The following is a 12,806-nucleotide window of genomic DNA, read 5'->3' as shown; positions in this document are numbered from 1 at the left end:
CATCGTGATGAGCAACTGTTGCCCACATTCTGACAATTGGCACTAATGACTTGTGGAAATTAGTGCTTGTTATTGTTCAGATTGTGTATTAGGAGCAATCAACATTTAGTCAGTCATTTCTTCGTATCTACCTCCAACTGGGGAGAAAAGGGTATGTGTGTCTGTCACTGAATCACCTGCCTGTGTAAGTGCATCTGTTGTGTTGGGGAGTGTACATTCACATATTGTAAGGCACTATATAATCCTCTTATGAATAATATGTGTAACTACATTACAAATTATACATGCAGTCATTGTCAAAAGTTTACATACACTTGTAAAGAACATCATGTCATGGCTGTCTTGAGTTTCCAAACATTTCTACAACTCTTATTTTTTTGTGATAGAGTGATTGGAGCACATACTTGTTTGTCCCAAAAAACATTCATGAAGTTTGGTTCTTTTGTGAATTTATTATGGGTCTACTGAAAATGTGACCAAATCTGCTGGGTCAAAAGTATACATACAGCAATGTTAATATTTGGTTACATGTCCCTTGGCAAGTTTCACTGCGATAAGGCGTTTTTGGTAGCCATCCACAAGTTTGTTGTCTAATTTTTGACCACTCCTCTTGACAAAATTGGTGCAGTTTCATCTAAATGTGTTGGTTTTTTGACATGGACTTGTTTCTTCAGCATTGTCCACATGTTTAAGTCAGGACTTTGGGAAGGCCATTCTAAAACCTTAATTCTAGCCTGATTTAGACATTATTTTACCACTTTTGACGTGTGTTTGGGGTCATTGTCCTGTTGGAACACCCAACTGCACCCAAGACCCAACCTCTAGGCTGATGATTTTAGGTTGTCCTGAAGAATTTGGAGGTAATCCTCCTTTTTCATTGTCCCATTTACTCTCTGTAAAGCACCAGTTCCATTGGCAGCAAAACAGGCCCAGAGCAGAATACTACCCCCACCATGCTTCACGGTAAGTTTGGTGTTCCTGGGATTAAAGGCCTCACCTTTTCTCCTTCAAACATATTGCTGTGTTCTGTGACCAAACAGCTCAATTTTTGTTTCATCTGACATCACGTGGACAAAGATAAGACCTTCTGGAGGAAGGTTCTGTGGTCAGAATGAAGGTTTTAGAATGGTCTTCCCAAAGTCCTGACTTAAACGTGTGGACAATGCTGAAGAAACAAGTCCATCTCAGAAAACCAACACATTTAGCTGAACTGCACCAATTTTTTCAAGAGGAGTGGTCAAAAATTCAACCTGAAGATTGTGGCTGGCTACCAAAAGTGCCTTATTGCAGTGAAACTTGCCAAGGGACATGTAAACAAATATTAACATTGCTGTATGTATACTTTTGACCCAGCAGATATGGTCACATTCTCAGTAGACCCATAATAAATTCATAAAAGAACCAAACTTCATGAATGTTTTTTGTGACAAAAATAAAAGCTGTAGAAATTATTGGAAACTCAACACAGCCGTGACATTATGTTCTTTACAAGTGTATGTAAACTTTTGACCACGACTGTATTTGATAAGATTATCACACTTAAATTTGGATTAATAATGATTAATCAATGTTCATTACTTGCTCTAATATTTACTAATTACGTATTATATTTGGACATAAATGTGATTTCATTGTCAGAATGCCAATGGACTAAAACTGAATAAAAATGGCAGACTCGCGCAAAACTGTCCGGGTAAACCTGATATGGACATACCCGCTGACGTAATTAACGCAAAAGACCAAAGTCTCAAATTCCAAACGACTCATTTGGAGCAAGCTTGAAAGAAAGGCAAGATTGTTTTATATATGTATATATATGTCCTCCATGCCTCCATGGTTTGATTTCAAATTTTCGGGATTTTTTGGAGAGCCCAAATACACAAAAATAATCACAAAAAAAGGTACCAACAGGTAAGAAAAGTTGGTTTTGCATAATAGAACCTCTGTAATGTTTTGCATGCCAAAAAACACACCAAAAATGAAAATAAATACAATCACTAAGTGGTTTAAAGATCACAACATAAATACTTGATAAATAGAGAATTCTTAGTAAGATTTTAGAAATAAATAAATACACTTAGGCAGGAGTTTAAAAGTGAATCTCTGCATGTTTTCGAGACTTGCTCACAATCAATCTACAAGAGTGTTTTGGAGTGTGTATCAATCAATCAATCAATCAATCAATCAATCAATCAATCAATCAATTCCTTTATTGTCATTGTCATAATAACACAAGTCATACATGTCAACGAGATTTTGTTTGAGCTTTGTCCAGCGGCATAGAAACTGCATTGAAGTGCAGGTTGACCATAGTTTACAGTTTAGCATTGTCAGGAAGATGGCGAATAGAGGGGTGTGGGGGTGGGAACAGTCAGATGTCTGATAGGTGTTATTTTGATGAGTTTTAAATCATTTGCTTAATTCGTAGTTTCACTTCCCCTGTTTACCACTGAATGCTGGCTCCAACACATCTCCAATCAGGCTCCTTTATATGCCTGCCCTGTCATTGTCAAAACATTGTTACCTGTACACAGTTGCCTTTGTTAGCCTTTGCTACTCTAGTGAGAGTGTATGTTCTTTTCTAAAGAAGTTTTGTGTCTTGTGCACTTCCTACCTGCACTCGCTATCGTTTCTTAATTAAATATTATTTTACTTATGCGGCTGTCGTCTCTGCATCTCTGAGGTCACACTACAAACACTGCTTTCTGCATTGTTACATCTTTCTCATTAACAAGTTGCTATTTGTGTCACTAATGCCAGATATGCAGATGCAAATGGTAGTTAGTTCATGCTAATATACAGTAGCTTTACCTTAAATTTAGTGTATATGCTCTTGAAGATATTCTGTCATTTTCAATGTGTTACATTACATTCCCTTGCTTCCACTATCTGCAAGCATGTTTTCCACGCTGGGAGATCTTCCTCCAAGCCGGGGCTGTATTTTTATGGTACGTGAAGTATTCAGAAACAGCTGATTTAGTCACCCATTATACAGCATGCAAAGCTGTATGTATATGGAGAGTTTGTAATATTTTAGGCTTCAACCATTTGCGACCTGAAGGGTTTCTAACTTCCATTTTTTTGTCGTGATACTGCAGGGACATTGTGTTAATCAGATTTTTTAAATGCCAAATAAAATCAAATTATCATGAGTTGTATGTACAATAGAAGGCTTATTTCGAGCCAAACTATTAAAAAAAAAAAACAGACTCATTTAATGCAAATAAACATACTTATAGGCTCATACACGGACGTATGTACAACAGGAAGTGAACGCATGTGACGTCACAAATAGGAGGTGCGACACTCGCTTTGCATTTATCATTAAAAAACTCTCTTATACCTTTACAAACTAAAACGGAAAAAGATAAACATATTTAAACCCTCAAATAATAATAAATTAATACGACTCTTAAGAAGCCACAACAATAAAAAATGGCTGCCGTTGTGTCCTTGGGCAGGACACTTCACCCTTTGCCCCCGGTGCCGCTCACACCGGTGAAATGAATGATGAATGAATGGTAGGTGGTGGTCGGAGGGGCCGTAGGCGCAAACTGGCAGCCTCGCTTCCGTCAGTCTACCCCAGGGCAGCTGTGGCTACAAATGTAGCTTACCACCACCAGGTGTGAATGAATGATGGGTTCCCACTTCTCTGTGAGCGCTTTGAGTATCTAACAATAGAAAAAGCGCGATATAAATCTAATCCATTATTATATATATATATATATATATATATATATATATATATATATATATATATATATATATATATATATATATATATATATATATATATATATGTATGTTTTTTCAATAAATTGTGGTTAAAAAATTTCAGTGTGTGTAAAAGTACTTGTGCACATTCAACAATACCGTGATAACTCTGTGGCTAACTGTCAAAGTTCCAAAAAGGAGAGTCGAGTAATGTATCTACTTTCTGTGCACTAGGGGTGTAACGATAGGAACATCTCATAGACACAGTTATTGAGACCAACATGTTCATGGTTATCATACTTTGCTCCAGAACTCTGAGATAGATCAAAGCCCCCAAGTTGTCATCTTAATGTGTTTTATCTGTCAGGTGCGCTCTCTGGAGTGAAGGTTGTGACCCCAAAAAGAAGGAGACAGCAGGCCACAGGCAAGTAAATGAGAATTTAATGTCACACAAAACAGAGTACGGAAAGATCAAAGCACCAAAAAAGGCACTGGGAAACCTGTGTATCAAAAAAGAGGCAAGCTGGATTGGCGAGCGAACAAACAAAACTCAATTTAAAGTAAAACAATTCTCAAAGTCCACATAAAGTGCGCGCTCCTCCCACGTACAAACGGACACCAAAGTATTGCAATGATGAAGGAAGGGAGACTGGTTTAAATAGTCGTCTAAAACCAGGTGAGATAATCAATACAAACGAACCGCAGGTGAGGAGCGAAGCGCTAAGTAGCAGAGTAAAGCTACTGCAAACAGAATAAAAGCAAAACAAGTAGTGAACCCAAAAAACACCACAAATACACCCATAAACTAAACAAAGAATGACCTGGCCTAGCAGGTTGTAACATTATCAAGCTCTATTTAACGATGAAACTGTGTTGAAAAATGGAAAGTCCAAAGCAAAATGCTACTTTGTGAAGTGCATGTATTTGTATCATTATTACATATGCTGTGCTACAAAAGTGTCCTCACTGGCTGACAACCAGGATGAGGTTATAATGTTTCCTTACAAAATCATCCATCCATCCATGCCTGCAATCAAGTAATTGCAGCTTGATTCATCCCGTCATTGAGCAAGACACCTAAGGGCATACTGTAATTGTGAAGGTGCCAAGCCGCTGTATCACTAATGCTACTGTGTATTTGCTGCATTGACTAAAAGATAAATAAACACACTCATTTTGGTGAATGTGAGAATAAGATTCGTCATTATGAATCTTTCAGAATAATTACCAGAGCTGGTAATTACCAACTGATCGGACAGGAAACAAGCAAGTTGAACAGCTGCTTCACACATACTGTGGATTTGTCGAAACACGAAACAACATGATTAAGAGATTAGCATGAGTATGCAAATATGTTCTGGATAGAAAAATAATTAAACATCTAATCTAGAAAGATAAATTAAATAGATAAGACATTAGCTTCCATCTATGTTTGAAACAAAGCACAGTGTGTGTTAACTACACAGTCATACACCTTAATAATGATACAAAATAACAATCATTCCAACTCATTTCCGGGTTCTTGTGTGACAGATGGTCTGATTCAAAAGGGACAAATGACCACAAATATAAATATATTAATTATTCGTTACAATCAGAAGATAATCAAGCTACTATAGTTTGAGTTTTTGTATTATGCATTAATGTGATTCACAAATCGCCCGGAAGTAAATATATGTATATACAAGCAACAATTTATTTAGATTTAAATGTTATTTATTTTAACTTACTAATAAGAATTGTTTCATACATATTTTTTAAGTGATGACATCTAACAATAATTTTCTTTCCTAGAAAAATCTATTTGTTCTTGTGTGGCCCCTTGCAATACTCAACACTGAACAGAACCGTGCCATTGTTATATCCATCCATTTTCTACCGCTTGTCCCTTTTGGGGTCCCGGGGGTGCTGGAGCCTATCCCAGTTGCACTCAGGCGGAAGGTGGAGTACACCCTGGACAAGTTGTCACCTCATCACAGGGCCAACACAGATAGACAGACAAACATTCACACTCACATTCACACACTAGAGCCAATTTAGTGTTGCCAATCAACCTATCCCCAGGTGAATGTCTTTGGAGGTGGGAGGAGGCCAGAGTACATTATTTTATATATTCATACAAACATATGACAAAACAATACTTTCGAAAGAGCACTTCTATCGTAGAACGTTTTTTAAATTTTATTTCAGCACTATGGACAGCTCTCTGCATCGCCTCTGGAGATTGCTGAGTGAAACTAAGGGGAACCGCACTTTTTGGGGAATGTTGCCTACCATTCCAAAGCCTTATGTAAGACAAGCACATATATATTTCAATTTTTTATGCATTTTAAGTTTCCTTTTTTTAATCCAAACTAGTAAATAAATGAGAGCAACATTTCACTTACAATGGAGTCTATACGGTAGTCGCTCTATTCTGACTATAAAGCACTTAAAAAAAAACATCCAAACACCTCCAGCAAGGTTTTATATACACACTGTAATTATATATGTATTGTAGTAACAGGCAAGTTTATAATAACAGGTAATATTTTGCTCATTTTAAGCATACGGTGGCGCATTAATTTCGCAAACGCATCCTAACATTAGCTGTTTTCCTTCCAACAACATCACTGATTACTACTCACTGCAGACTTAATGAGAGCCAAAAAACATAACAAGGCTGTACGCTTAGCTTTTTCGGTAGTAGCACCGGTTATACTAAAAAAATATATACATATAAACACAATGCCATCATAAGGCCTACTGTAACACTCAATTAAACACAGAGAAAATCCCTAAACTGTGCTAGCACTGTCGCTAACATGAGTGTAGGCTTGAGAGATAAGGACCAAAATTCATATCTCGATATTGTTTGGCCCATCAACTAACATATGTGAAGTGAAGTGAATTATATTTATATAGCGCTTTTTCTCTAGTGACTCAAAGCGCTTTACATAGTGAAACCCAATATCTAAGTTACATTTAAACCAGTGTGGGTGGCACTGGGAGCAGGTGGGTAAAGTGTCTTGCCCAAGGACACAACGGCAGTGACTAAGATGGCGGAAGCGGGGATCGAACCTGCAACCCTCAAGTTGCTGGCACGGCCACTCTACCTACCAAGCTATACCGCCCCACATAACTAACATATAAATAGAAATATGCGTTGACGTAACTAAAGATCTGGGGCCGTACTTATCAAGCTTCTTAGAATTACTCCTAAGAAGTCTGCTAAGAGTTGACTTAAGAGTAAATAAATTATTCGCTGAAAGCTGCACTTAAAAGTTAGTTATCAAGCGTCTTACTCACACTTTCAGTGAAGTGTAGGACTGAATCTTAAGTGTCACACTCAGAGCTGAATTACGACATTACTATGTGCCGTAAACGGAATTTTAGGTGACGTCATTTCTGTGTCCATAGAAATGACCAATCACGGAATGGAATCCCTTGTCTAAGAATAAAGAAATATCTTGGAAATATTTGAGTGGACAATGGGAGTGTATATTTTGACAATAAACTACAAAATAATACAAAACAAACTAGTCCCCGCCGGCACTCACGCTACCGCTCCCTCTTCTATCGCCCACACACTCACTGACGTCACTCACCTCACGGCCACACACATACGCTACTGTCATAACATTTTCTTTCCAATTCATTAATTAGGCAACTAATTTGAAACTGGTGTGGGTGGCTCTATATATACTAGCCCACTGCAGACACATGCAGAAATCAACAAGGAATCGAAAAGTATTAAATCTGTGACAAAAATAATATCCGCTCTGTCTAAACGATACCGTTTGATCAGCTGCTCGTCATCAAAAAAAAAAACATTGTTCCGTTCCCTGAACGTTCGCGCACGTCTCTCTCGCTTCAGTGCCATCCCCTGCTGGCAACTCCTAACCACTTAAGACACCTCTGAAGGTCTCTTAAATATCGTGGAGAGTAGGAGTGATTCTTAGACTTGAGAACGTTGATAAAAAGCTTTTATTCTTAAGTTTGAGAGTAGGACTAAATTTCGCAAATTCTCAGGACTTAAGTGTAAAATGGCACTCTAAGAAGCTTGATAAGTACGGCCCCTGATGGGGATCCCAAATACACAAAAACAAATAAGAAAAGTAGGTTTGGCATAATAGGATACTAACTTAAGATGTGTTTTGAGATAAGAAAAAATAAAAAGCCTTAAAATTACTATAAGAAAAGTGAAATGTGATCTCCAATCTTCTTTAAAAAAACATTTAGCTTTGCTCAGTTCGTCAGTTAACACAACAACAAAAGAAGAAAATGTGAAATAAAGTGCCCTGGTTTAAGAGGACAGCAACAACATGAAAAACATCAGCAGCAACATGAAAATAATTGACTTTAACAATGGGGTTTTTATAGGTAAACATTATTATAGGACATACACACAAAGATTTGCAATTGCTTAATGATGCTGTGTGACAGGTTGTGTTCTGAAAATTACTTTTAAGAAAGTCATTAATTCTAGCTACTCGTTACTTTTTTCAAAAAAAGTAATTCACACACACAGTGTTCAGTGCGTAAAGAGTGATCAGAGACAATTCCGCGTCAATCACTTGTCCATTTAGTTATGGTTATGGTTTAAGTTTATTTAGAACATGTTACACAGATAGGCAAACATTTTACTCCAGTTTGATCAAATTTGGATGGATTTATTTTTGGAGCAAAACACACATTAAAAGGTCAAATCTGTATTTGCAAGAGTGCTACTTTTTTTTTCAATACTCGCACAACCTATTTTTAGTCGCAAAATGCTTGTACTCTACAGCCCTGTATGGTGGTTTTTATACACAGGGAGTGACATAATATGATTTTCTAAACACTGTTTTTATAACATAAAGTTATATTGTTACTTTCATGTGTATGTATTAGTGGGGATTGTATAGCTGATATGGCTGAATCAAGAAGAGGAAGTCTTATATGAAAGTTTGAACGCGAGCACCCTGTGGGCAGCCACCTAACCGTGATATACAGCAGCTTTATCACAGCTCAGCTACCTCGTGCTAGAGACTCCTTTTGTTTTATTACTTATCTATACATAGTGCAATCGTTAGTGTGCAATATGTATTAGTATTTATTACTCCGTTTCAAATTTTCATTAGGTTTTACTTTTATTACTGTGTAATGAAATCCAAGCTAAACCACACAATCTTCCCATTGTGGGACAAATAAAAGTCTATCCTATCCTATCCTATTAGTGGGTGTGTTGCTGCAATGTGATCTATAGTGCAAACCACTTTCTTTCCCGTGGCGCTGAAGGTGCTTTCATGGAAGATGCTGGCACTAAATGTGAGCGTCCGTTGGACTGTTCTAGAAAACATATTGCAAGGTTTTTTCGTATTAATGAAATAACAAACCAGCAGACATGAAAATGCATCAATTGAATGTGTTTTAATCAGCCCCTTAGGTAATCCAGCAGCTGTAAAATTATAAAATGATATTGCTGACTAGGCAAAATGTCTTAATATTTGTATTTTTGATAGTCCATATATGTTAACAAGCATACGTAGGATGAAGCTGCAGCACGATCTTCAGCTTTCTCACAGCCATTTCTGAAAAACTGCCAGTTTGCACGTCCTTTCTAAACGTACTAAATAAAGATGCAAAACAGCTTCGGGGTTTTAGACTTGATAAATCACATTGCATGTGCTACATAGGTAGGGCCCGATGCAGAGCACCGCAAGGGCCCTATTGAAATTGTTCTGTTTATTATTATTATTATTGTTATTATTATTATTATTATTATTATTATTCTTGAGGCCCTTAACATGCACGTAAAGTCCCCAAATGTTGCAGGCACATCAGGTATGGCGAAAAATGGTATACTCTGCGCGTCCTGAAAATTACATTTCAAAATTGGCTCTCTAGCGCCACCTTTAAAATTAGGAAAAAAAAAGTCCATCGTACCAATTTCACGTATCGAAGCGAAAATCGCTGGAGACGTCTATCATGATGGGACTCACATAAAAGTCTCAAGAACCCATACCTGAAAATGAACAGGAAGTCTTGGCCTGGCGCCAAACTTGGCTCAGATGGTTTTTGGCCGTTTTACACGAAACGTTAAAAATAGGGCTGTCAAACGATTAGAATATTTTATCCCGATTAATCACATTTTGTTCATAGTTAACTCAAAATTAATTGCGTTTAATCGCAAATTGGTATAATTTTTCATCATTAGTAAGTGTACCCTAGACAGATTATTGTTGTATTAATTAATGAAATGTAATATTCAGCCTGCAAATTATTCTGTCATTGAGGAATCGACCAGAACATGTTATAAAATAATATACACAATATTTCAGTCAGCCAGAAAAATAAACCGCCACCCCACCCACCCCTATATTCCTCAACTGATGTACTAGCATTTCTTTAAGTGCAAATATCACAGAACAACATTACATAACATCTGTGACAAAGCATGATCGTAATGTATTACTTTTGTATTTTGTTAATGTCAGGGTTTCCCCTAAATTTCCAAAATACCTGTGGCGATGGGGGCGTGGTTAGAACGTAGTGGATATGACGCCATTGCATGATTTGCTATGATGCATACATTCTGTAAAAAGGGATGTGAATATACATTTAAAACAAATCTGTTTTTAATAAGCATAGTATTAGCATATATGTTTTTCATACATCATATCGTTTTGTTCTATTTTTAAATTGTTGCTGCTCATTGTACAATGTACTTTGTTGAGAATTTTTTTTTTTGAGATTTCTCCAATCCTTTTAGTCACTCCTTCTGTAATAAAAACGATTGGCAACAAATCTAGCATCTATTGCTGGTGTTGTTGGGGACTGTACTTGTGTTTAAAGACTGTTTAGATTTTGTTGATTTGAACCTGATGTTTCCATAAGGTGGACTTTCTTTTGTCCATTTCTGCTCGCTTGTGGTTCTTTAGTAAAAAGTGAACTGCAGCCAAGTTCCCACCGCTACGGCACGGCAGGAGGGTTAAAAAGGAAGTGTTCACGTTAATCACCCGTTAAAAAAATGTTGTGTCGTTATTGAAATGTATAGTTAACGCATTATTATTGCGTTAACTTTGACAGCCTTAGTTAAAAACAAATCTCCACAAACTCAGACCTTGATCCTTACAGGGAAACAATTATGCTAATGACACCCTGAACTGCCTGATGGGTCAGTACATGTTCAAATATATTCATAACTGTCATTTCTGCACTTTAAGTGATCACCGACCGATACTAAACTGATGGGTAATGATACATTGTTGCAGTTTATTTTTGCTCATGACAGTATGTGGCGTGGTTTGGCGCCAAACTTTGATCTGATGGTTCGCCATAAAACACGAGACGTTAATAACTCCGCTCCACAAGTTCAGATCTTGGTCATAATTGGTAGACATTATGTTGGTGGTACCCAGAAGTGCCGATGGGTCAGTAATTGTTCATAGCCATTCGAAATGGGCGGAGCCTGATGGCGAAACTTGTCCCACGCCATTACCAATCAAACTGTCATTACTTCACTTTAGATCGGATCTTTCTCCAAACTGACATGGGCCTAGATTTTGATATCGACCCATACCATCGCTTCCTTGTGGTATAAAACTATAACTGTCAAAACTTCCTTCCTTATGCAGTGATCTTCCCGAAATGTTTAATGGTGGATCACGGTAATGGGTGGGTTGCAACTGCATTACTGCAGTGGTGCCAATATTGCCCCCTTGAGGTGGAAAATTATAACAGCCATAACTGCCTTCAACATGCTCCGATTTTCCTGAAATTTTTGATGGTGGTTTGTAGTGTGGGGTACGACTTGACTGCATGACAACAGTGGCACAATTATTGCCTCCTTGTGGCAAAATATTATAACAGTCTTTACTTTTTGACACATGCTCCGATCTTTCCAAAATGTTTGATGGTGGATCACGGTAATGGGTGGGTTGCAACTGCATTACTACAGTGGTGCCAATATCGATCCCTTGTGATTGGTTATACAACAGCCATAACTTTTTTCAACATGCTCCAATTTTCCTAAATTATTTGATGGTGAGTTGTGGTGTAGGGTACGACTTGACTGCATGACAACTTTGGCGTAATGATTGCGCCCTGGTGGTGAAATACTATAAAAGTCATAACTTCTTTACACTTGCTCCGATCTTCCTAACATTTCTAATGGTGGGTCGGGGTTTTGAGTGGAACACAAATGCAGTTAAATTTGCTTTGTCACCTCTAACATAAAGCTAGAATTAAAATATAGATTTGTTTTTTTCAAATAGTTTTGCATATCCTAATTATATTATACTGATACATTTAATTAGTTTCACCATCTTAAATGGAGAACCATCTGCATTGTTTAATTGTTAAGTTAGAAATTGGACACCCCTATGTAAATGTTAAAAAATGGAAGTGCACAGAATAAAATGAAAAAAACGGATAATGGAAACAAACAAAAGGGATTTCATAGTGCTCTACAGACCTATTGCCCGATTTCCTGTTATGGCCATAATAATTCCAAAGAAGCAAAACATTTTCTTGGCAATATTTGTTTTCTACTAAGGAAGACTCATGTTTGTGATACCAAGGACATACTTTTTATCATCCAGTGGTTGACTTGTTAAAACAATTCAATTTTTCCAATGGTGTCTTTGTGGAGTTGTCAGGCAATTCATAACTCAAACATCAGATTTCACTTGTCGAAAAAATTATATCTGTATTACTATTTAAGAGTGGCAATGCTGGAAAGTCGTTGTTTTTATTAATTTGGTATTTTGTAAAAAAAAATTAAAATAACTAAACCTCGCCAAAGGGGTAAACCTGTTTGTCAAACATTTCAAAAACAGCCAGAAGGTTATAGAAAACTAGAGATTATTTAATGAGTAGTGCAGCTCGATATGCAAATCTATCCTAAAGCTATCTGTATACAAAGTCACTTTTCAGCTCAAAAAGATCAGTCTGCAAGATGTATTCAAAAAAGATTTCAAGTTCAAGCAACATCCTTTAGTTCAAACCTCTTCCATTAGACTACAAGGAAAACGTCTCACAAGCGTACAGCTCTGCAAAAATCCTATCATGCACTTTTCTCGGCGCCGCACAACTGCACACACCCACAGAGTCTGAACTAGTATACAGCA

At 37.1% G+C, this 12,806-nt stretch overlaps 1 protein-coding gene across 1 annotated transcript in view; it reads right to left on the bottom strand.

Annotated features, from left to right (window-relative positions):
- The window catches only part of LOC133656856 (heparan sulfate glucosamine 3-O-sulfotransferase 1-like), an 82,813-nt gene that overhangs the window by 54,031 nt on the left and 15,976 nt on the right, over positions 1-12,806 (bottom strand). The window lies entirely within an intron of this gene.

Source organism: Entelurus aequoreus, linkage group LG09, assembly GCF_033978785.1.
Source record: "Entelurus aequoreus isolate RoL-2023_Sb linkage group LG09, RoL_Eaeq_v1.1, whole genome shotgun sequence".
NCBI classification, from domain to species: Eukaryota; Metazoa; Chordata; class Actinopteri; order Syngnathiformes; family Syngnathidae; genus Entelurus; species Entelurus aequoreus.
Note: the sequence above shows the minus strand (reverse complement) of the source record. Positions and strands in the feature narration are given on the sequence as shown.